Source organism: Leuciscus leuciscus (assembly GCF_965113295.1).
Source record: "Leuciscus leuciscus genome assembly, chromosome: 8".
NCBI lineage: Eukaryota > Metazoa > Chordata > Actinopteri > Cypriniformes > Leuciscidae > Leuciscus > Leuciscus leuciscus.
The window spans coordinates 8,432,142-8,458,155 of record NC_138732.1 but is presented as its reverse complement, the minus strand read 5'-3'; the positions used below and the strand labels follow the sequence as shown (position 1 = coordinate 8,458,155).

The window sequence follows — 26,014 nt, the reverse complement described above, 5'->3', positions numbered from 1 at the left end:
CTTTAGTGTAACATATGTAAAGTTTTTAAGTACACTGTACTTAAAATTTAAAAAAAGGGAAAGAAAAATATTTAAGTTTAGTGTAATTGTAATTTTTAAGTATGTTTACTTAAAAAAACTTAGGTAATCAGTTTCCACAAAAGTTTTGAGTACTCTGAACTTATCGGGTTTTACAGTGTGAGATAAGCCATATTTGACACAAAATGTCATACTTCATACATCTCATGGCAGATCTGTCCCGACAGTGCTTTTTGGTTTACTTCCATCCGTGGATCCATTACAAGTTAAGCTCTATAGACAGAAACAGTGGCATGTAATTTGTAAAAACATCTATTGTGAGTTTATAAGGCAAAGCATTGCAGAATAGAATAGTGGTGAGGGTAAATAATTATTAAGTAATCTAATTACTGTCATTTAACTACTTTTCCCTTGAAAAAGTAAAGTATTGGATTACTCTTAGTTTTTGTGATGTAATTGCATTATACTGTATAGACTATAGAACAATTCTATATAAAATAGTAGTGGATTTAACATCAAAATGTAATGTTAAAAGGTATATTTTTTATGTAACCTTTTCCCTTTACACATTTTGGTCAGTTCAAGTATAATTTATACAATTGTATTGTTTATTTAAAAGAATCAAGAGTGCAATTTTGTGTCTGTCCTTGTATTGTTCAACTGGTCGAGGTTGATATGGGATTTAGAAAGTAATTAAGTAATCCAATACTTTTTAGAGAGAGTAATTCGTACAGTAATCTAATTACACTGCTGAAGATGTAATTAGTAGCTAGTAATTAATTACTTTTTTAGAGTAACTTACCCAATGCTGGTTATAATACACCATTATCACACTGTTTCTAAAGTATAGCCACAAGAAATAAACAATATATGTGTTAACATATGTGATAAAATCTCTTACTGGCTTAAGCCAGTGCATCTTTTGAATGAAATGTACAAAGATACCAGAAAGGAAGGGAACAAGGGAACGAACGAATGAACAACAGTTATAGGTTACATTCATCCAGGTTACAGTGATATGCCAGAATGCGGCGACAAGAGAAGTCTTTGAAAGTGAGTCATTGAGTTCACTCAGGCATGGAAAATGTACTATGCTAGTATCTTATTCTTAATATTTCTGCCATATAAAGATAATATGCTAGAAATAGTTAGAGCATGCATGCTATGTCTTTATAAGTGAGTCCCTGAATCATTCACTCGTTCAAAAACAGTGATTCGTTCAGGAACAAAACACCTCAACTTTGTGTTGCTAAAATGTAATATGTAACTATAAATATTGTGTCTAAAATGTGGCATTTTTGCCTTTATTTAGAGTAAGACAGACAGGAAATCATGGGAGAGGAGAGAAGGGAATTGGACCAGGAAAGGACCTGGAGCCCGCGTCGCCCAAAGTGCAACCGCACTATATGTCAGAGCACTTGCCCACACAGCCACGGCTCCGACCTGAAATGTAAGTTAATCTCACTGTCGTTCTGAGTACCATTACAACAGGACTCCTTTTCTCTCTTTTATTCATGCACACTCAGGCACACACACACACACATACCAGCCTCTTGATCGAGTGTTCTGTGCAGTCCAGCTGTGAGGTCAGATGTTAGTGGGGTTGATTATGAACAGTGAGCATCTGTCTACACCATCTGATAAACCTGTTCCTTCCACCTCAAAAAGGCACATGGAAATGAAAAAAGGGGGTGTCATCACCTTACGACCACTCAAGACCTCTGTTGTCTTGATACACTGACCTCAGGTCTGTAAAGGGGGCGGCACAGAGCACAGGGCAAAGGCTAAAGCTGCCTGAACATGTCAATCAGACGAGTATCGAGCACATGTGCCATGTTGATGAAATGACCTGTCAATCACAGTGTCAGTGGATGTGCACAGGTGTGCAGAGTGAGAGAAGAAATTGCAACAAACTCCATAAAACACTCACACATGCTTGATAGTAAAAGGCCACAGTTCACACATTCCCAAATAAAGTGCTTTAGAGAGCAGAGAGAGGACAGGCATTTTAGATGCTAATTGGGCCTGACAATATCACATCTACAGCAGTCTGAAAACAGCACAACAGCTTAGACAAGAACACTTGCATGACTAAAAATCAAGAACCAGCAAATTGGAGATGTTATTTATGATTTAATCTTTACATTTTCTGTGTGTAGTTGTAATAGTGTTGCAATGCTGTTGCTAAAGTGTTCTTGGTGGATGCCAGGGTGTTACTCACCGTCAAAAACTCAGTTTGTACGTGCAAGTCAATGTAACTAAGTCATCACCTGTTTTATTGTTTGTATGGAAAAAAATCATACATTTAAACACTTAATATATTTTACATATTAAAAAATATTTTAATATAAATATATAGGCCTAATGTTATCTATATTAAATATAAAAATATTTTAAATTAAATTAAGTGAGTCATTGAATTATTCACTCAACCGAATCCTTCAAAAACAATGATTCATTTAGGAATGAAAATCAAAACTGTGTGTTGCTCAAAGAACCACTGCTTGATTCTGCTCGATTCGTTTGGAACTGTTTTCGCAAAATCAAAGTAAATGGCAATTTTGTGTGTACAATGTAAATTACATCATATTAACGTCTTGTTTATTGAAATACAAAAACTCTAGATGTCGCAAGCTGATAGGTCCTTAAAGGGTTAGTTCACCCAAAACTAAAATTCTGTCAGTAATTACTCACCCTCATGTTGTTCCAACCCCGTAAGACTTTCGTTCATCTTCGGAACACAAATTAAGATATTCTTGATGAAATCTGAGAGCTGGCTCACTCCTCCATAGGCTTCTAGGTAATTGATATCTGCCAGCCCAGAAAAGTTAGTAAAGACATCGTTAAAATAGTCCAAAGAGACTACAGTGGCTCAACCTTAAGTTTATCAAGCGACGAGAATACTTTTTGTGCGCAACCATTCATTTTCTTCTGTGTGGGCCTCTGAATGAGTTCACGTAGTGTAACAGCGCAGCGCTTCTGTGTTGTACATCAGAACGTAGGCTTACTATTGGCCAGCATCACACTCATCACACACATGACCAGCGTCGGCCAATAGTGAGCCTACGTTCTGACGTACAGACCCTTTTCATGTCCTGTACTGTCATTTTTCTGCCATGTGCCTGCTAAATATTATGAACATTAGACGCATAAAGATAGTATGTTACTGATCCAGTGAAGCTGATTGTTCAGACAGCTGGAACTAATGCATTGTCCATCAGAGAGATTATCAGCTACAGTCCTCTGGCCACACGCACAGGTCACGGACCAACGATACCAGCACAATCCTCAGTTAATGGACCACGATCCACTCGATCTGATCTGAGACACTGCAACAAAATCCTGGAATTGTTCAGTTCAAGTGATCCTTCAAAAGCAAGGGATATCATCAACTTATCAAGATGAAGCTGTGTGCCAGCACATACTTACAGTACATACTTACTGGAGTAAACATATAGGCCAACATGCTGAGTGTAAACTTGGTGTGTATAAGGGCTACAGCTGAAGTCATGCCTCATTGAAAAAAACTTAATGTGAAGTAGTCAAACATGTAGATGAATCTGATGGAGTAAATTTTGTAGGCATAAATTCAGAACAAAAAAACGTCTACAAGGAATAAACACAGATAATGTAAACATAATCCAGAAAAAATCAATTACTCCAAATTGAATTAAATCATGTACTCTGCTTGTTTCCAGGTAAATAATAAAGACACCCGTCACAATCTCCAAGTGAAATAAAAGCGTAATGTTGTATTTGAAGGATATCAGCGGTATTTTGAATCATGGCTTGTTCCTCTGAGCCCCCCTAGCAAAGGCCTGAAGAACCACATCATTAACTTTTTACTTTAATGAGCTTACGACTTCCTCCTTTTGGGGCAGGGATCCTGTCTATTGAGGGCAGAGGATCTCTGCAGGGGTATTGCACAATGTGTGTATGTGTGTGTGTGTTTATGCGTATAGGATGCTAGAGGCTGTAAGCTCAGGGTTTTATGAGCTGGTACCTCCTGTCTGGCACAAATTTACAGAAAGAAATGTTTCCTGAGGCCCACACTGCCAATCAAACAATTCCTAAAAACAAATACACACATAGTATATTTCCACAAAAATATTAAGCTTGCAACTGTTTTCAATATTGATAATAATAAGAACTGTTTCTTGAGCAGCAAATCAGCATATTAGAATGATTTCTGAAGGGTCATGTGACACTGACAATGTGAAAATTCAACTTTGCATCACAGGGATAAATTATATATGAAAATGTATTAGAATAGAACACAGTTATTTTAAATTGTAATAATATTTTACATTATCTCTGTTTTTACTGTATTTTTATTCAAATAAATTCAGCCGTGGTGAGCATTAGAGACTTATGATCAAATATATTATTACATTATTTCTCAAAAAAAAAAAAAAAGAAACATGACATTTTTGCCACAAAAAAATAAAAATAAAAATGGGACACCATTAGGGAAAATGTCTTATAGCAAATTCCAGTAACACAAGCTAATTCTGTTTAATTGTCTTGGCAACGTTTAATAAAAATTTCAATGGCAAGCTCTATAACTACACCAAAAAAATGGAATGGAGATTTCATACATCATCATAGGTTAGTGTGACACTATACGGCTGCTGACATGTGAGAAAGTCCTCTGGAAAAACCTCCATTCCCTGATCCTCATTAACCTCTCCGGCCACAACTGTGGCCTTTCAGGCAGTATCAAAACACGACCACTGATGAAGGCAAACCTGCCATACAGGAAGCCTGTAAACCTGAGGTATGAGTGCACAGGGTCACGGTGATTGAGGTTCCCAGCACAATGTCAGTGGAAGTGCATGACAGAAGCGCGGGACATTTCACTGTGGAATTCAAACAGTGGAGACGGAGTGACACTTTGTTGGTAATTCAATACGTTCCCTGTGTATATTTAAATAATGTTTGACTAACTAAACCCCCCCCTCTGCCATGAGACAACATAAAGGAAGTGCCAGGCTAAACAGCATGGCTTACCGATGCTCCCATAAATACAGGGTGAGCAATCAGCATGAAATGTTATGTCAAAATATTTTCATGGTTTTTATAACAATATGGAGTGTGTGTGTGTGTGTGTGTGTGTGTGTGTGTGTGTGTGTGTGTGTGTGTGTGTGTGTGTGTGTGTGTGTGTGTGTGTGTGTGTGAAAAACATGATTTTATAGCATATTTAACCAACATTGTGTAACACTTTCCAGTATAATAAGTATACAATTTACAGTTTCGAATGATATCTTACTCTTATCTGTATGACCATAAATGACGGAGTATTTTGAGTGGTTTCAGCTGTTATAATGGGGGGGGGGTAGTGAGCAGACGACATCATCCAGATGTGCCAATCACCGAAGCTAGGTAGAAAAAGACTACAGGAGTGCAAAACCTAATACAAAAAGAATATGACCTAGGCAAGAATGCATTCATTTACATTTAATCATTTAGAAGACGTTTTTATCGAAAGCGACTTACAAATGAGGAGAGCAATAGAAGCCATCAAACCAAAAATAGGGCAACAATATGCAAGAGCTGTGACTAGTCCCAGACTCCCAGTTAGCCCAGCACAGTACACGTAGCAAGGCTTTATATAGATAGATAGATAGATAGATAGATAGATAGATAGATAGATAGATAGATAGATAGATAGATAGATAGATAGATAGATAGATAGATAGATAGATAGATAGATAGATAGATAGATAGATAGATAGATATAGAATAGTAAGTGTTAGGGCCCTATTTTAACGATCTGAAACGCAAGTATCAAGCGCGAAACGCAAGTAACTTTGTGGGCGGGTCTTGGGCGCTGTTGCTATTATACCGGCGGGATAAATGACTCTTGCGCCCGACGCAAATCTAAAATGGGTTGGTCTGAAGTAGCTTCATTACTCATAGGTGTGGTTTTGGCATAATGTGAAATAAACCAATCAGAGATCAGAGCGACATCTCACATTCCCTTTAAGAGCAGGCGCGCTTGTTCCATGGCGGGTTGCTATTATAACAGCGGATTTGCAAGGCGCACGCCAGGAGCGGTTCACAGCCGAGGAGACCGACGTTCTCGTCAGGGGCGTAAAAGACAGAGAAGTGACATTGTATGGGAGAAACCCACCCAAATTAGCTTCGGTTAAACAGGCATATAATAATTTGGGTAAATGTGTAAGCTAGATTTATGCCTATTTTTTCACATCTTCATGGACACAACAAGGATTTCCATTGTGTGGTAATATTTTTCCTTGTAATTATGTATGGTTTGCAAAACTGGGGACTGCTGCGTCTGTGTGTAGATGAGAGAAGCAAAGTGTACGCGTGTTGTGCACACGCTACATTATGGCCAAGCATGCACCCTTAAAATAGCATCTGAATAGCGTGCCACTGACTTTAGACTAGGTTTTTCCTGGTTGGTGGCAGAATTGTTTTCTGAAACTGCAAAATAGCACCAGGGAACGTTTGCGCCGGAACACGCCTCCTCTTTTCGCTGCACCGCCCCCGGGAGCGCAAGTTCATTCCCTAATTTACCAAAATACGAATGACATGCGTCGGTGTGCAAAGTCAATTGCGCTGGGAGCAAGATAGGGCCCTATAGTATTAATGGATCAAGTGCTGATGAAAAAGATGCATCTTTAGCAGTTTCTTGAATTGCATTAGTATATTTATATTTACATTTACATTTACATTTATTCATTTAGCTGACGCTTCTATCCAAAGCGACTTACAATTGCTATATATGTCAGAGGTCGCACGCCTCTGGAGCAACTAGGGGTTAAGTGTCTTGCTCAGGGACACATTGGTGTCTCACAGTGGATTCGAACCCGGGTCTCTCACACCAAAGGCATGTGTCTTATCCATTGCGCCACCACCCCTATGGAATTAGTATATTTAATTAACATATTAACAATGTAGAGGCTACAATATATTAACTGAATTAGCTATAAACTAATAGTTTGCAAATGATATGCTAAGTACTTTATTACTGTATAATTATTATAAAGTGTTACCCAACATTGCACTAAAGTTCTAATAAATTAATGAAATTGCAGAATTTGTGAAGTTAATTTACAAAGTTATGTAAAAAAAATAAAAAAATAATGTGTGAGGAATAAATGTAAAAATATCCATGACCTCTGTAGAAAACAGTTCCAGCTCAAATATGGATTAGCCATTTTGACAACTGACAGCAACTAGCAACAGCCCAAGGCCATGTGTGTAGTGTGATTTCCTTGACATGTCTGTATAATTGTATAATGTAATGAGTAAAACATTTGATCAGCTGTTGAAGAGACTCTGTCAGTGGCATGAGAGTTTACTGACCTCTGTACGGGGCTGCTGTTCAAAACAGTCTTGACAGGAAGCCAAAATCTGTCCTCAATGAGTGTGGGACAGCTGTCCCCACACACACATGGACAGGATGACCTTGGACTCGGTGTATGTCCATGTACATGCAATAGTTTAAAGGGGAAAACTGTCAAAACCTCTTGTAGATTCATAAATACTAAATATGCACAAGTAAAATTTTCTATTTATTATTAATAATCATTTTAATCTAAAAATGCAAAAAAAAATTCCTTTAGGTTTAAGGGTTACAGCATGTATACACCAGTGTTATTTATATCATTCAGATACTATAGTTTTTATTAATATTTCGATTTTTTTTCATTTTAATTTTAGTTCGATTTTTATAAATATGTTTATATAGTTTTTATTAATTATTTTAGTTTCAGTTATTCTATAGATCAAGTTAAACTAAATGAAAATGAAAATTGCTGCCTTGGCAACTAGCTGAAATAAAATAAAAGTTTAAGTTTTTTTTTATCATATTTTATTCAATTTCAGTTCTTGTTTATTTTTTAAACCAAAAATGGTTAAATGGTAAAATGGTTTTAGTTTTAGTTAATTATAATAAACCTGGTTTATAGTATATAGCATGTATAATATACACTGTAAAAAAATAATATGATCAATAAGTTATGACAACATGTTTTTACATTGCTTTAACTCGTCAAAATAAGTTAAGCAGTTTTCAACTTTTTTATAAGTTATACAAGTTTCAACTCATTTTTTTAAAGTCAGTTTAATGTAATTTAAGTTAAAAATGACTTACACATCTAAGTTGATTGTACTTAAAAATTTAAGGAAGCAACTTTTACAGTGTAGTATCTAATGTTGAGTTTGTTTTTTTTTTGCTCTAAAATAATGTATATACCTTCATCAAATAAGGGATATGGGATCCCAATATAAGGGATACTACAGAGCAAAATACGGAGAGAGAGGGAGAGAGAGACAGCAGAAATGGTATGAGAACAACTTGTACTATAATTCCCAGCTGCTACATGCCATGGCAACTTCAGCGCTGCTAACTTTTCACATCTGAACTCATGAGGAAGTTTTTAGAGACCACTTCTTGTCCATAATATTACACAAGCATCATGCGTTTCTGTAGAGCATGGCACTGGGCAACACTATATGTCATGGGGTTCTTGCAGCAAATGCATTACATTTTTTTTTTTTTTTTGCTTCGGATTTAATGAGTCGGCCAGATGCATCAAACTGACGGAATCAAACCAAAGCTGTGCAGACAGTCAAACCCCAGAGTCCCCCAATCTCTAGCAAACTATTACAACCTAAATGAAAGACATTCTTAGATATTTCTGAACATATATTTGAACATCCAATCATGTTGTCCTCAGTTATATAACTCTGGAATATTGCCTCTTGTGTCAGGTCACAGTCCCACCCTCGGCTATGTTCACTCCACCGGCTCCCCATCTCTGCTAGGATCAAGTTCAAAACACTTGTATTGGCATACAAGGCCATCAACGGACATGCTGACGCCTATAGGGCCATTTGCCCCCTTCGACTGACCATCAAGGCACACTCTTTTCTGTCCTCATACCCAAATCTGGACATAGCTTCCTCTATTACAGCAGAATCCCTCCCAGGCATGAATATTTGCCTTTTTTAAACAAATTGGGTTAATTAACATTTTTAAATTTATTAAAAAGTTTGTTTTTAGCACTTTTCCCCCCATTTTTCTCAAATGTAAAGCTACAACACAGTCTGTAAATTGCTCTGGATGCGTGTCTGATGGCAACAGTTGTCTCAATAAGGTCTATTTCTATTTCTCCAACAAAATTTTCGTTCTCAGTATTCTCAGTAGTGGCGCTCTCGTGAACTCACGTCAAATTCGTTATTTTTGTTGTTTTTGCACACAAAAAGTATTTGCGTTGCTTGATAAACTTAAGGTTGAGCCACTGTAGTCACTTGGACTATTTTAACGATGTCTTTACTAACTTTTCTGGGCCGGCAGATGCAATTACCTAGCAGCCTATGAAGGAGTGAGCCAGCTCTCAGATTTCATCAAAAATATCTTAATTTGTTTTCCGAAGATGAACGAAAGTCTTATGGGGTTGGAACAACATGAGGGTGAGTAATTACTGACAGAATTTTCAGTTTTGGGTGAACTAACCCTTTAACCCTTTCCCAGTCATTGGCGTAATTTTCCAGTAGGGGGCACTGTTAGGCATCTCCTGAAAGAGTACAGAACCTCCAGATCAAAACACGTGAAGAAGCAGAAACAAGCGATAGCATCATAGATATCCATTTAAGGCTAGATGTCTTAAGGCGGAGTCTCGAACGGCATCACCGGCGGCCATCTTGCCACAGGGAAGCTTTCTGGCGAGCTCTGTGGTATCTGAATTAAGGTGAGTGATCAGCACGAACACAAATCCTCTTATCTTGACGGATTTACAAATGGTTTGGTTTCTTACAAACGTTATTAACGTGGCTATAATTCTTTCATATGGAAGTCCATTGTTATAATTATTTATATGTATGCAGTGTCATAACTACATCTCTGACGTTTATAACAAACCAAACCGTTTGAAAATCGGTAGAAAATGTAGCAAGTTATGGTTATTTAAAAGTACATGCACCATTAAAACACAATGTTACGAGTGAGCGAGCTCCCTGTGCCAAGATGGCTGCCGTGTGCGGACGTCGACTTCCATTGGCCAGCAGCGCGGACGAGTCATCTAGCCTTTATTATATGATATCTATGGATAGCATTACGTAAGCAGATGCATATGTTAAATAATGCAATCATCAACATTAAACAGCATATAAATCAAAAGTAATGTTACCGAATGAAATGTCAACGCAGGGTGAGCTATAGGACTGTGAAGCTTTGTGGGTGCTGATGGACTTGATCTACTCCATCTGTGTTTTGATCATCTTTATGAATCCGATCCAGACGTAGGCTTTGACAAAAATGTGATTTTCTCAGCTTTTTGCTCAAAATGTTGCTTTTTTATGAAACTTACCCAACATTCAAATGTTGATGAAAAAAAGAATGCATGTTTTTTTTTTTTTTATCAAAAGTTCTGTTCTTTCTTTTGATATATAATTCCATGTTCAGATATTTCCATGAAACTTGTGAAAATGATCAAAAATGCTGGCGCTGGCTGGCAACTTGTTCAAAAAACGCTGGAGAGGAAAGAGTTAAATAATAAATAAATAAAGTTTCTTTTTGGCTTCAGAAACATTTTGGTGCATCACTAATGAAGATACAAAAAGATTCAAATGTAAAGTTCATTATTGTGAGTAGCTCGGTGGTCTGAGTGTTTGGGTCCAAGCATTCCACACATTCTTTATCTAACTACCACACCAAGTGGCGATTCTCAGAGAGAGACATCTCAATATAACCATAGCTGTGTGTGCGTGCAGTGAATCACACAACACTCCCACTCACGCTTACCTTGGTACCCTTTAAATGCACTAATCATGAAAGACTGTTTTCCTGGATGTTACAAGTGCTTTCTGGTCACACGCGAGGAGACAGGATGAGCCGCTCTGTGCGGTATGAGCTTATCAGTGTCAAAACGACCCGTCCGTGTGGATTCACAAGGCCTGGAGAGCATTTTATAGTCCCGTTACAGCTTCAATGCAATCCCATAACGCCTGAGAATCTGTTCATGCAGAACTAATCTAATAGTTGATAATTTCATTTTGTGATTAGGGTGTTGGATGGAAATCTCAGACCAAATCAAATCAATCTGAATAAAAGTTTAGCAACTGTTTATGACATCTGGCCCTGTGGCAAGTCTTTAAATGTGTCCTTCAAATGAGAAAAATGCTTCAATGGTTTACCAAACTGTTACAAAGACAGAGTGCTATTTAAAAAAATGACTAACAAACTGCCAGTGCTTCATTTATTAACATTTTCGCTGTGAGAAACTTAACGATTGGCCTGTTGTAATCTGAGAGATCTTAAGACGGAGTGGGTGGCGACAGGGTTGCGGTTTTTGGAGGAACATGCATTTCAAACCCCAAAGCTCTTTGGTTTTCATCTGACATATTACTTAGTAGACAAATAATTGTGTAAAGTATGCAAGCCAACCAAAAAACAAAAAAAAACTCTGAGGTGGATATGATATTTAGTCATCGAAAAAAAGTGGAGGGCTTCAAGAGGAACCAGCCATTTAAATGTTGAGGAGCAAGCTCATTGGCTGCAGATGTGACAGAAACCAATCAGCTTTCGCCATGTAGTTAACAATGTAAAAGTTTTATGACAGAACTTGGCATTTAATGCTAATAGCATGTTGGATGTTAGTATGCATCAGAAATCAAATGAGCATAAAAGGCAGTCTATTCTTTCTTTACATACAGTCAGTGTTAAATCCGGTGAGTTCTTTACATATTTTTATCCCACTATAGCTGTCATCAACCACGGTCACTGCATACTAAACTGAGCTCATTTATATATTTACCATCAGGTGCTACTCTGTCCGTCAGTCACTAGAGAAGGAGTCAAAGATTTGATACCCAGTAGTAAGAGGAGGACGTTCATAACGTCACCGCATACGTTAATTCCGAATATCTCATCCTGAGACAACCAGCACAGACCCCCCTCATCATTCCCCTGCTGTGTCAGATTCCTGTCCGGGCCGCCACCTTTGGATCTTTCTAATCTCCCTCAGGGACTGACGGCTGTCGGGTCTCAGACCTCCATAATCCGTTTCGTGACTGTTCCCGCCGACCCTGGAGGTGACGATCCACACGCATTTCCAGCACCAGTCAGTGTGAGATGGCTATAACCAGTTTAACTGAAACCCTAGGTGTCTAAATGTATGCTAGCTTTTAAATGCTAAAATTAGAAAATGAGATTCTTGTTTGCAGTGGTTGAAACGAGACGCGTCTTAATCCTGACAATCAATTTAAAATAGTCCAAACAAGGAGCAACCGAGTAACCTTGACATTCCGACAATGACATAAGCACAGGCCAGCTGGACTGGACTGCACCTGTCAATCAAGACTGAATCCAAACAAAATGCTGAATCTATAGCCCACCCAAAAAAATAAGTCATATTTACTAGAGTTTACACAGTCTTTTACTGAACTGTCTTTGCAAGCTAAACGGAATAACATGCAGCATGACCTGTGTAGTCCAATTCATGAACAAATTACTCTTTAAAATCAATTTTAGTGGATCCCATTCAGGAACAAATGACTCGTATAAACCTGTCCTTTAATGAATCATTTGAAAGGACTGACAAACTCAGCATTACCATTTGAATTGGTCTGATGTGTCCTTCACTGAATGAATTTGCTGAATCCGAGAATGTTAATGATTTTATGATATATACACTTTACAATACAACTTTGTTAACTGTTTTAGACAAGAAATGCAATTTAAAGTTTACTTCAGTTGTTTTTTGGTTGTGTTGATTATATCTGATAAAGAAATAGCAATTGAATCGTATAGGTTCGGTCTTTTTGTTAACTTTTACAATGTATTATTTGTGTAATGTACCAAGTTAAAAGGTTTGCTATACAATTTACAGCATTAGCTGAGAGAGAATTTATACTATATGTAAGATTAAAAGATATATTTGCCCAAATGAATCAGAAACTAATCTGAATTTGCTAAATCAATGCGTACCATACAAAACATCAGAAACTGCATACCGAACACCCTGACAAGCACGATGCACAATTTCTTCAGGAAATGTAAAAATGTAGTTGTCATCAACCATCAAAACAAAGATTTTCCAATCCAAAGAAGAAAAAAACTAATTGTTAAAATTCAACAGTGTATTCAGAATTCATTAGCATGACATTTCTGGATCTCGGACACATGGCAACCACTTGTGAAAATATGGCACATAAATGAAAGACAGAGATACTGAATCTAAGTGAAAGCCCAAAAGCATGTTCAAATCTGCACCAACTGTTTCTATATGACAAGTCAAATCAATTAGGCATTTCAATGAGTGATTTAAGAATCATTTAAAGTGCCGTATGATCTGTCTGTCACATTTTTCCATTTGCTCACTTTCTGTCAGTTCTTTATGCTTTTTGTGTTTGCCATTTATTTAATGGAGACTGCATGGTCCGATCGGGATAGACGTCTGCTCTTCCTGCTTTCTTCCATACAAGGAGTCAAGGTTTGGCTGGATAGCAACAAAGGGTTGTATAATACCTGGAGAAAGTTATCCGTCAGTATCAATCTTAATGGCAGTTTCTCGGCTGTTGAAGGACCCCCCAAATGTACTATTTGATTTGAAATCTGCCATCTTTGCTAAAGCATGCACAAAACTTTACAAAAACCAGATAATAAATGATAACTGGATTCAATTGATCAGGACCTAGCTATGTTTTGTTTACTTTCTGTGATTTTTTTTAATGCTGTGAGTACTTTTTTATTTTCAGAATTATGAACTTTTAAAACCTTAAAGTTGCAAACAAAAGCTACCTTGAATCAGTCCTTGCTTTTTTACGTTTTCAACTTTCTTTAGTATGTAATGTTGTTCGAAAGTGAAAAAGGTCTGGAAAGATACAAAGCACAAAGTCACTCCAAAGGGAGTTAATCTCTATATCAGTAGATACTCTCTGAAATGCCTCGATTGAACGTAAATAATTCCCGCCCAAGACATACGATAAATGAATGGGCGGGGCCTGGTTGAGTAGCATTAGTAGTGTGTTGAAACCCAGTTATAGTAAGAGGCGTGATGTTTCCAAAGCACGCTCGAAGCAGTTGACCAATCACAACACACTAGCCCAGCCGACCAATCAGAGCACATTGCACTTTTCAGAAAGAGGGGCTTCGTTCATAGAGACCGGAACTAAACAACAGAGCATTACTGACAGACTGGGAAAAGAGGTGCTGCACCGATGTAAAATATGGGGAAAATATGTGTTTTTTTGAACATTCAAGCATGAAAACCTATACAAGAAAACAAAAAGCAATAGTTTAAAAAAGGATATAATATGGCTTTATGAAACTATTAAATAAATGATTCAGTGACAAAGACTTGTCTTTGATTAGACTTGATTTGTCGCCACCTATTGATGTTTTTAGTTTAATTTTTATGGTATTTCAATAATTTTTTATAATTTAATATTTCTATATTCACAACTTTGAATAAAATTTTATTATTTAAATAAATATAAACTTAAGAATTTGACATGAAAGATGGATTATTTTGGTTTGAAAAAGTGCCCCTACAAAGGTTAAAATGTCGGGGTAAATCAACTCCAAGGGCCCCTGGAAATAAATTTAAGGAGGCAAAACTTGTCCCGTACTTGACTCTGCTCCTAAAATTTTTTAATAAGTGCTCCTGGAAAGAAATGTAAGCATAGAGCCCTGTATGCAGCACATTCAGCTCTTGGGTAAGCTGGATTTTGGGTGCTTGGCAAATAACACAAGTTTTTGTTCTGAAATACCACATGCAAAAGTGAAGCAACTGCAAGTGTTTAATGAATTCACTCCAAACTGTTTGCATTTTCTTAAAGTGAGCCACTCACAAAAGGACCAGAAGCAAACATCCTAAAAGGATGAATAGCATCATGTTTTATTGTTTGGTTCAGTGCACAGCGCCGTTAAGCAATCACCCAGCGCTGTCCCACACGCAGAACTATTGGGGCTGTAAATGGTGAACTGCTGATGGACAGTTAGCAGTAGCTGAATCCTTAGAGGACAGGCCAGGGTAATGAGGTCATCTGATACAGCCTGTGCGCTGATGGAGGTCTGCTCCTTAAAGAGCGGAGAGGGGGTGAGGACAGCGGGATGTTGGGTCGGGGAGGGGTGCGGGGGGGAGTGGAGGGGGTCCTGCATTGGTCTAATTGTCCAGCGAGGCCTGCAGGAGGCCCTGAGGGTACCTATGTGTTCAATGCTGACATGTGTGAGACATATTATAAACACCGTCATCCTGATGCATGAAGTTCCAGCGTAACCTTCAGAAGACCATAAATCCACCAGTTTTATTCTATGAAAGTATATAACACCATACAAACAATTTAATATTGTAAACAATCAAAATATATTATGCAAACATACATCGCCAGTCAAATAGAAATCATATTGCATTTCAAAGAACCACAGAGGTCTAAATATCACCTACGCACTTCTTAAACACATATACAGTAACAAAAGCTATACTCTTTTGTTTCGCTATAATATTTCTGAATATGATTTTGCAGTCTGTGTTTATGTAATTAAAAGCGTCTTTCTGTTGTGTTGTCCATGTGTAAACAAATGTGACGTGACGAATATGTTCTGATTCACAAACGTATGACTATTTGAGCCGGTTCTTCTAGTCAATGAAAAAATGTGTATCTAATATATTAATCTAATATATATGCAACTAGTGTAGTCTGACTGACAAACAAATGACCCTTATAAGCCGGTCCTTTTTAGTGAATGAAACATACAGCGGACTATCTGATTCACGAACAAATGACTCCTATGAGCCAGTTCTTCTAGTCAATGGATGCATCCGAAAACACATACTCTTTGAGTAGGTACCTATTTTGAATAAAAAAGTATGTTTTATATAGTATGAGTGTGTGTAGTATTAAAGTAATCTGGACGTACTACATTCTCCATGCTGTCATCACATTACTCTTATGAGCCAGTACTTTTTAGTGAATCAAACACATCCAGCGAAACAACTCTATTTCTGCTATTTTGTTTTTTTGAATTTTTTTACTTCATCGGAATGGTACGAAACTTGGTCAAGATTTTGGCACTTTTGGCACACACACAAAAAAAAAAAAAATCATGGACATGATTCAAAAAGGTTAAATGGTCCTGAAAAAAATTGTCGAACTATTGATCGCAGTAAAAAATTACTGCATTAGAAATGAATAGGAGGCGAATTTCATTTAGTGGAAACTTTTGGTGCTGCGCTCAAACAAAATCTTAATGAAATGTTTCATTTTTTGAGATATCAATCTCAAATTTGGAGCACAACTTGTTTAGATTTATGGCTTTGATTTTCTCACACTTTTAGAGTCAAACATGTTTTGGAAAATATATATAAAATTCATATAAAGATTGAAAACGGTATTTTTGTGCATTTTTCATAACAATAAATGTACGATTTTATAACTTTTTTTTTTTTAAATCATCAATAATCTGTCAAATTTCATCTTTTTAAAAAGAGACCAAACTTAAGTCTCTGATCCAAAGCATTCAAAGATTTATTGTTGGAAATTTCATTTTCAGGTCCATGCTCTAAAAGTGAATAAATGGATTATAACTACTGCATAAATATAATTTAGTACCATAAAATCCCCTAAATTTCTTTTGAAAATATTAAATAAAAAACATTATCTAACTAAAATATATTACAATAATTTCATTGAAATAAAAAAAGAAAAAAATCTGTCATTTTTGACCGATACAGTACCAGAGGGTTAAGCTGTGAGATCAAAAGAAAAGGTTTTTAAGATCATGATTTTAAGATTTTAAGTATCCAAATCTTTGGATAGTGCAAGTTCAAAAATAAGCCACCATTATTATGCCCATAATGAACAAGAAATAAGCACTTTCAAACTTTTTGGATGTCTTCGATGGGCTTAAAATATCTTGAACTGAGTGTCCAATAAACAGTCAAAATAAATCTTAGACAGACAACAGCTGACAATCTGTCAGCATAGCAGAGTTACTAAATATACTGGACAATTATTCTGCCACACAGGACGGGATCATTTTCTGTTTCCCTCCATCAGTTGACAGAGTATTATCCTCCACAGCTCATCTGAAGTCCAGAGAGAGTAACATATGACCTTCTATAAGGTCAAAACACCTTACGGCAGGAAACATACAGACGAGGGTTAAAGCAAATACCATTTGATTACTTCTGCACTACCACACAGCAGGTATCACAAGGTTAAATGTAATAATTAATGCATTTTCTTCAGTGGTTTGCCACAAAGTTTGCTGCCAAACATACACAATCTAAACCTTACAGTCTGGGGACTCTGGGACCGCAAATACTCAGGGATATTGGCTGACTGCATACTATAGAAATTGTGTGGTTAAGAGCTATGTTCAGCTAATACACAAAGAGAGCTATGGGCAACATCTGGAAAAACGTAGGCCTATAGAGTAGTTGGGACCTGCTGTTTTAAATTTTTTTCCACATTTGACAAATTCAACCTGGAAGAGCACATAGCATTTTTGAATGTCATGAGATTGGGACAGGGTTGTTAAAGGGTTAGTTCACCCAAAAATGAAAATTCTGTCAGTAATTACTCACCCTCATGTTGTTCCAACCGCGTAAGACCTTCGTTCATCTTCGGAACACAAATTAAGATATTTTTGATTAAATCTGAGAGCTGGCTCACTCCTCCATAGGCTTCTAAGACACTATAACTTGCTGGCCCAGAAAATGTATAAAAAAAAAGTTAGAGTCTTTTCACGTAGTGTTTAAGCGTAGCGCGTCTGTGTTGCACGTCACCACGTAGGCTTACTATTGGGTGACGCTGGTCATGTGTGTGATACGTGTGACGTGCAACACAGACGTGCTACGCTTAAACACTATGTGAAAAAACTCGAGGCCCAGAGAGAAGGAAATGAAAAGTGGAATAAAGTCGTTATTTTTGTTTGTTTTTGCGCACAAAAAGTATTCTCGTCGCTTTATAAACTTAAGATTGAGCCACTGGAGTCACTTGGACTATATTAACGATGTCTTTAATACATTTTCTGGGCCAGCAAGTTATAGTGTCTTAGAAGCCTATGGAGGAGTGAGACAGCTCTCAGATTTAATCAAAAATATCTTAATTTGTGTTCCGAAGATGAACGAAGGTCTTACGCGGTTGGAACAACATGAGGGTGAGTAATTACTGACAGAATTTTAATTTTTGGGTGAACTAACCCTTTAACTAAACTTGATGTACTAAAATAACTCAAATAAAAATGAATAAAAAATATACTTAAAGCTGCAGTCCATAGTTTTTCCTCGTTGTCGCCATCTCTGTTCGAAATCTGCAATTGCAGTTATTCACGGAATTATCAACTTTACTTGCGTTGTGCCTCGGCATGGCACAGCGCGGATGAATCCAATGTTTTGAGGAGAATGTGCGGCTGTTAGTCACCGCGCCGGTGTGGATCCTGTCATTCGCAATCACAGATTCTACTTTTTGGAAGTATGACCAACATAAGAATTTTCACCGGAAAATGTCATCTGAACAAGTAACTAACATCCACTTTTGTTCTGACCAACTAAGGGGAAAAAAGCATTGCAGTAAATCGCGATGATTAAATCTAATGATCGCTTATCATATCACGTCAAACCGTGCAAATTATACTTTGTTCTCAAATTGTTAATGCCAACAACATCAGCATTTCGTGACTACATTTAATACCCTTCCGATATCCTTGTTTTCGCATGGGCCCGGTTGCAGTCTCTTTTTTTCTCCGAAGTCTTTCGCGTTTTACAACGGGTGAATGTCCAGTTGTCACTGGTGATTGTTGTTTGAACCTTTCTGGATCCGCCAGAAATAATATAATTTAATTATATGAAGTGCTGTGAGAAAAGGCTATAAATCTCCACCTCCAACATTCTCATACTCATAGCCTACTAGCCGAGACTCCTTCTTTATGTGTACAGATGTGACGTAATGGCGCAAAGACATGCTCGAATTTCCCGCGGAAATCCACCAGTACCACTGGAATTAAAAACATTATTACAAGCTTACCGTTTTGAATCGAGCTAAGGCAAGCAGATGGTTTTGAACACTGGCTGGTTATGTACTTGCTCAAAAATTTATTTTGGATCATTTTTAACCCAAAAAAGCAGCTAAAAAAAAAAAAAAAGACAAAAACACTACAAAATTACTAAAACTTAGACCGAAAATAAATAAAAAATATTCAAAATATGATTAATATCTAAAAAATAACACTGGTTTGGGATTGTGATGTGCTTATTCTTTTGTTTATTTGCTAGTGCATATCTGCAGAACCTCATTTCACCAAGTGCAACATGTTCTTGGAGAACAGTTTAACAGTTAACGAGTTTTAACAGTTCGTCAAGTTTAGGTTTACAACCAGGGTTAGGTCTTCTACATCAGTGTTATTCTCCTATCTTTTTCTAACTTATGGGTAGGGTTAGGTTTAGGGGTATATGTTGACCCAGGAACGCATCTGCAAAATCAGGACGTGCGCCTTACCTACCTTTCAACATACGGTCACATATTGTCACAATGTTTTATTAATTTATTTATTTTGAGAAATAAGTCCAATTTAAAATTAAATTAATAGATTATTTAATAAACATATTTTCGTCCCTTTTTGTCTAATACTGGGAGTTTGTTTGCATTAACTGTAACTCACGACCGTTAATGATCATTCCAGTCTCATTTAAGAGCCTTTGAGACAATCTACAGAGAAACAGCAGGGTCTAATCACAGTAATTGCTCATTGAAGCCAGTCGTTGCTATTAAAACACATTTAAATGGATTTTTGGCTCAATATCAGCAAGAAGGATTTTAGCAATGTTGTTTTGATTAAAACGCTCGCTCCCCTGCTGCATTTCATACCTATAGCATATCTCTCTCATTAGCTCGCTCTTGTTTTAGACCTATTTGCTTTTAGTCTCGTTTAGTCTGATTTATATCACACGTTTGAGAACAATACTACATATTATGAGGTTATACAGCCTTTTAATGCATGCTTTAACATCTGACTCTATTAAAGCATTCATTGGATCTGTTTGGGCTACTGAACTTGATTTACTCATGTCTGTTGTGTTGAGAAAAGGCAAGTTAATGACAAGCCCTGAAAGCATGAAGCCCCTCGCTGTAAACTCAGCTAACCCAGTTTTACAGAGGTAATAAAAGAGATTATACATCCCATAGTATTTAGCAAAACTATTTCCCAAGCAAAACAATATATTTTATACACTTGAACAGAAAAAGCAAGCACTGAACTTTTAACTTTTTAATACCTGCTGTCCTTTTCAATTGTCTATAAGGGAAGAGTTTTACAACGCTTACAACACACATCTGGATCTATGAAGTACATAAGAGGTGAATTTTAAACCAGTAATCAACTGGCTTTCCCGTGTTTAAATAAATTATATTCTTCCATAATTCGATTCAGCATCACATAGATGTGGTTTAAAGATAAAACCTCTGTTTGAGAAATTATCAACCTGTAATTAATTAACTTTACGTTCTTTAATCTATCACATTTTCTCAAAATGCAACAACAGAGAGTAAATGTGCAACAAATCAACTTTTTACACTTTTTACAAGAAATACTCAAGTATTGTTTATTTAACTTAAATACTTGTGTTTAAATACTTTAACTTTTTACACTTTTTACAAGAAATACACAAGTATTGTTTATTTATTTAATATTTATTATCACATGCCTGTCCTTTCAAAAGTGGTAATTCTGAAAGTGCAATAAATTAAAAAAGTGGCTTCATAAAGGAACTGCATGGGGTCTGTGAGGTAATAAAAAGCTAATAATTAATGAGAATGTGTTAAATTATTTAAGATATAATCTCAAAGGTGTATTTTGAGTAAATATTTTTCAATATTCAAAGGGGTTTGCCTGACAAAATAAGTATGGAAATCTTGCTCTGTACCACAAAATAAATCTTAATTAGCTTACAAGTTCACTTATAGCTTACATGTATTTTTCTCTATGCTTTTTGAGGCTATGAAGAAAATGCCACACACACATATACGTGCATGCAGACTCAAACACACATTTACACACTGAGAAGAAAGACAAGCGCTAACTTTTTTTAACAGGTGCTGAAAGACTCTCACTTAGGCAGAGGTCCAATGCGGCCCACGCTACAACCTGAAAGTTATAGAAGTGCTCCTGATGCCAAATGGGATTTTAGAGGTTACGCTGAAAGTTTACAACAGAACGCTTCACTTGACTGTGGTTAGGGACTGACAGGATAGATCGATACTTAATAGTAAAAGGCCTCAAATGCGGTTGGGGAAAAAATCTAGTTCTGCTAGTCTTTAAAGTGCATATCAAGGGAGAGCGCAAATGGCTTAAATGATTTCAGGAACGAAAGGGAAAAAAAATTCACTGTAAACCGTGTCTGTGTTTATCTTTAAATAACTCAAAAGATCTAATAATGCCATTTATCTCCAGACTGTATAACTGAGTCTTAAATATGGTATTAATTCGTTTAAATGAGGACTAATGTTTAATGGTACTGTTAGGCTGGATGGTCTGAATGATACAGAAAGATGTAACAGTAATATTTCAGCTCAGTTTGGGTTTTGGTCCACGGAACGCATTCACAAACATTTAAGCAAATGAGAAATGGCGAACACAACCAAATTTGTACATTTTCTGAAGAAAATGTAAGTTGTGTTTGCCTGCTTGTGTAAATTTTTTAACCCTGGTTCTAGGATGTTGTGGGTGGTTTCCAGGGTGTTGCTATGCAAAAAGTCAAAAGTCTTAATAATATTTTCACATACAGAACACGTTTTTGAATTCCAATGTGCTGCTTTTCCATTGTTTTTCTATGTAAACATGAGCTAGATGGATGCGTTTGACTTGTTCTCGCGCATGACATGGCATTAAAAAATGTCTCTAGATTTTGAGGGTCGGCCCGTTTACATGTATCTCTTGTTTTTAGTGACAAAAATGTGTTCTGTGTGAATGGGATGTCTATAAGAGACGTTTTTGCCCATTTAATCATCCACCAAGTTAAATTCTTGATTGATTTTTTGAAAGATTAAAGCTTAAAGATTGCTACAACGCAAGCAGTTGGGCTTTCCAATTCTGGAAACAGAATTGCGTTCAGTATTGAATTCATATGGGATAGGATCCGTATGGGGACAAATGCCAAACAGCTGCAGGGTTTGGAATTTAAATGCAGAGTAAATTAAGTTCTGATATTTTAAACATGATTTTAGTAGTGCGAGAACATCTCCAGGAGAGATTTAGACCAGGAGAGAAAGGTGTGTGTGATTGTTGGATAAGAGCAAAATCAGAAACATGAACCTGAAGTCCTGTGGCATGTTTTATGTATTTTGTTCATTAAAAGAGAGTGATAAGTTCTTAGGTTTCGCATGTGTCCTTCACGCTGTGACAGCAGACTGACAAAGACAGAGTATAATACTTATTGAATTTCTAATAAAAAGACATCTTGCCCTACTTTATGTTTGCACTCATTCTTGAGGTCTATCAAACATACATTTCCTTCTCCATTAATTGTATTAAATGTATATATAGAGAAAAATATCAATATCAAACAATATGAAAAACACATTGTGGTTTCTGGCCATATCGCCCATCTCTATAGTCTAATCCAGAAAGATTACTCGAGAAAGTTAGTGATTTCTGACATTTAATAAATTAAGCAATTATTTAAGAGGTAAATTAATCATCAAAACACTATAACTGACAATAAATCATCATAATCACAATTATTTCTTAGGGGCCATTTACACAACACCGTTTTCAACTAAAAATGGAAACCTTTTTATGTGTTTTGGACATTCATTTACACAGCAATGGCATTTTGGTGGCCTGAAAATGCAAGTTTTTGAAAACGATACAGCTAACTCAGCGTGAACAAAAAAACAAAACAAGGATTTTGGAAATCGGTGACGTCATGCGCATAGTGTTTCTTTACAAAGTGTCATCGCCAACTACTGGCTTGGCACCATAATATTGGTACCATATACATATGTTTAGTTGTTTTTGCGGATTCGTGTGAACGGAGACCGTACCGACAATATGTACGCGAAAAAAGCGAAGAAAACAAATTCCATTTTTTGTACATCGTTGTTGCGTAAACGTACCCTTAGTCTTCAACCCTGCTCCTAGGGACCCTCTGTCCTGTAGAGTTTGGCTACAACCCTAATCAAACACACCTGAACCAGCTCATCAATGTCTATAGGATTGCCTGAAAAATCACAGGCAGGTGAGCTGAAGCAGGTCGGAAATAAAATATGCAGGAGATTGGGCTTCCAGGAGCAGGATTAAAGGCCTAGATCAGCCAAATGTCCTAATCGTGACAGGCCTATAAGTGCACAACATGTGGCTGAATACAGATGCAGATCTGATGGTCTCTAGATCTGGTTCAAGGTGGGGGATTTCAAGGAGAATCCATTGTGTGAAGGTGGTAAGCCTCTCAAAGCAACTGATGCACACAAGCGTAAAGTGTTAACCGTTTTTCACGCTCTCCCTCGTTAAATTTAATGGCAACTTTCCATGTCACCTGTAACTCTCAATAATGAAATTTAACACAATATAATCACTTCCATTCCCCCACCCGCGCCTCTCGTTCCCAGCAACACCTTGGAATTTTGTGACCTACAGTAAGAGCCCTGTCAGACTTCACACGGGGGGATATAATTCTGGAATGCGGCCCACACGTGGTCACACATCTGATCAGACTGAAATCATTTTCAACAATTATTTAAAATGCTATTAGTGAAACCTATCAATGTGTGCTTTAATAAATGATTTCATAGTAGATGTAGCAAAGCTACACAGTCAAAGACCTCAACGGTGTTGTTTGAGATTAATTTTCCATGCTGTCTTTGTTGCGTCTTAAAAAGTGAGATGATACATGCTTTAATAAATTCGCCCCATTATCATCAGCAATGAACCCCAGGGACGGTAAAGGTCATCGTGCGCATGAGGGTTAGCAAGACTTTCTATTTTAGTTAATACTGCAAGCTATGCTGAGAGACTGTTTGGGATGTCACGCTGCAAATCTCCTCCGTACCAAAGACGAACTTCTTGTACAGTACAAGCCTAAAGGCAAGAATGGCAAGATGTATGGAGATAATATTTCTTGTTCACTATTATTTGTTCAGTCCAAATGACACTTACAGGCAACAAAACATCACATGCAATTTTATCTAAATCAACCAATCAGTCCTCAGTTAAAAACATTTTTTTTAAAGTTTGATAAATGTGTATTTGTTCATTTTTTAAAGGCAAAATATAATGAAAATGTACTCTACATTGTAAAAAGTTAAAGTGTGACCCTCAAAAATGACTGTTTTGTGTAACCAAATGTAGTCAGGGTGTAAAAATTAATAATATTTCAGCTTTTTCTTTTGGATGTTCCCACAAAAAGCAAAACATTTTTACAATATATTTACTTTCTTTTGAATGTTGCTCATTTTATTTATCATCTTACAGTGTAAGCTCTGCATTATTTACATATTTGGAAATTGTTTTCAAGTGAAAATATGTCACATTAAAGATGTGAACCACATTTGAAACAGAGTTTCGTGTTGTTTTTAAACCGTAAATCTAAGCGCACCCCCTGGCCCTGTGAACCGATAGCTAGAAATGTTTTATAAGCGGTCAGGGTCACTACGGTTGAAGTACTCGGACTCTGTTTAAGACCACCGCTTTACGCCAACAGGCTTGTGAGCTGTTTATTTTTCAGAGGGAAGAATGCACAGAGTGTGGTTTTGCAAAGCAAACTTTAATAAGATTCCTGTTGAGAGACAAGCGAAGGTGAACATTGAGGCAGGCCATGGAGATCGGTCTGGTTGGGGGCCCGTCATGCCACCTATACTGAGCTCAGGCCCTTTGTAGTGCAACCCAAAACACAAGTGCACAACTGATAGACAACTGAAGCAAAGTCCTAATTCTTAGTTGCATGTCCCATCTCTTTTGCACAGCCGTGGGCAGCGTATCTAATTGCACCACTTCCTAGTGAGATATTACACATATGCACATGCCCCGGCCGGATATTTTAAGCCGGACCTTTTGGAGGGATGAAAGTAAATACAGTGCTGAGTCCATCAGATCCCACCGCCACACCCAAAACCCTCTCTGATTTCCGAGCGCTTCTAAAAACCCATCCAGATTAAGCCTTTCCGACACCTTTTGTATGTTAATACCACTTGCAGTCATTAACAAGTCGGAGATCAATTATTCACTGGTGTTTAATATTGTAATCTCTAGCAGGCGTGCAAGTGGAATGAAATATGAAACGCTACATCTTACTGTTGTTTCAAATGAGATGAGCCCATAGATTTCCAATAGCTGTGCCTTTGATGTGTCTGATAAAACTGTGTGGTTATGGGCATAAAGTCTGGGTCATGCCGCAGGTTATCCAGGCCACACTGTCTGTCCACTGTTGGCTGCAGTCACACTAGACTTTGAGCATGCGAAAGCGGGTCTGAGTTCACTAAACTTGAACTTTCAAATGCAACGAAATGCAAAGCCTACACATCAGCTTGAGTTTCCAGTCTCCCAAGTTTGCATGCTGGACAACAGTGAAGCACAAGGTCTAGTTTAATCAAATTTTTTTGAAATAAAAACATGCAAAGTGATCAACCATAATTGACCTTTTTTAATGTGCCGTTTAGGGGCTGGTTTATGGAGCGGTGCAGGGATGACGTCAAAACCAGGAAGACTGATTTGCCACTGGTTCCCTCGAGATTTTCCTATGGCTTTTCCAATTTATGAGCAAAATCAGTTCTGTGGTAGACAACTTGACAACACTTGAATGTTTTGCTCTACAACATAAATTATCCAAACCCATATCAAAAACGTTAATTTTGAAGCGGTCATTTTTCCTTTTTTAAAAAAATTATGTTTCTAATAAGTAACTTTTAGAATGTTTGGGGTGTGAGTGTGTGCAGTTTCAGTTCAAGCATTCATCGAGTTATGTTTGCCACAGGCTCTATTTTACTCATAAATTCCCTATTATTAAAAACCCATAGGAAAATCTCAAGA

The 26,014-nt window shown here is 37.1% G+C and overlaps 1 protein-coding gene across 1 annotated transcript in view; it reads right to left on the bottom strand.

The window, feature by feature from the left end:
* The window catches only part of col23a1a (collagen type XXIII alpha 1 chain a), a 142,457-nt gene that overhangs the window by 110,988 nt on the left and 5,455 nt on the right, over positions 1 to 26,014 (bottom strand). The gene's annotated exons all lie outside the window — the stretch shown is intronic.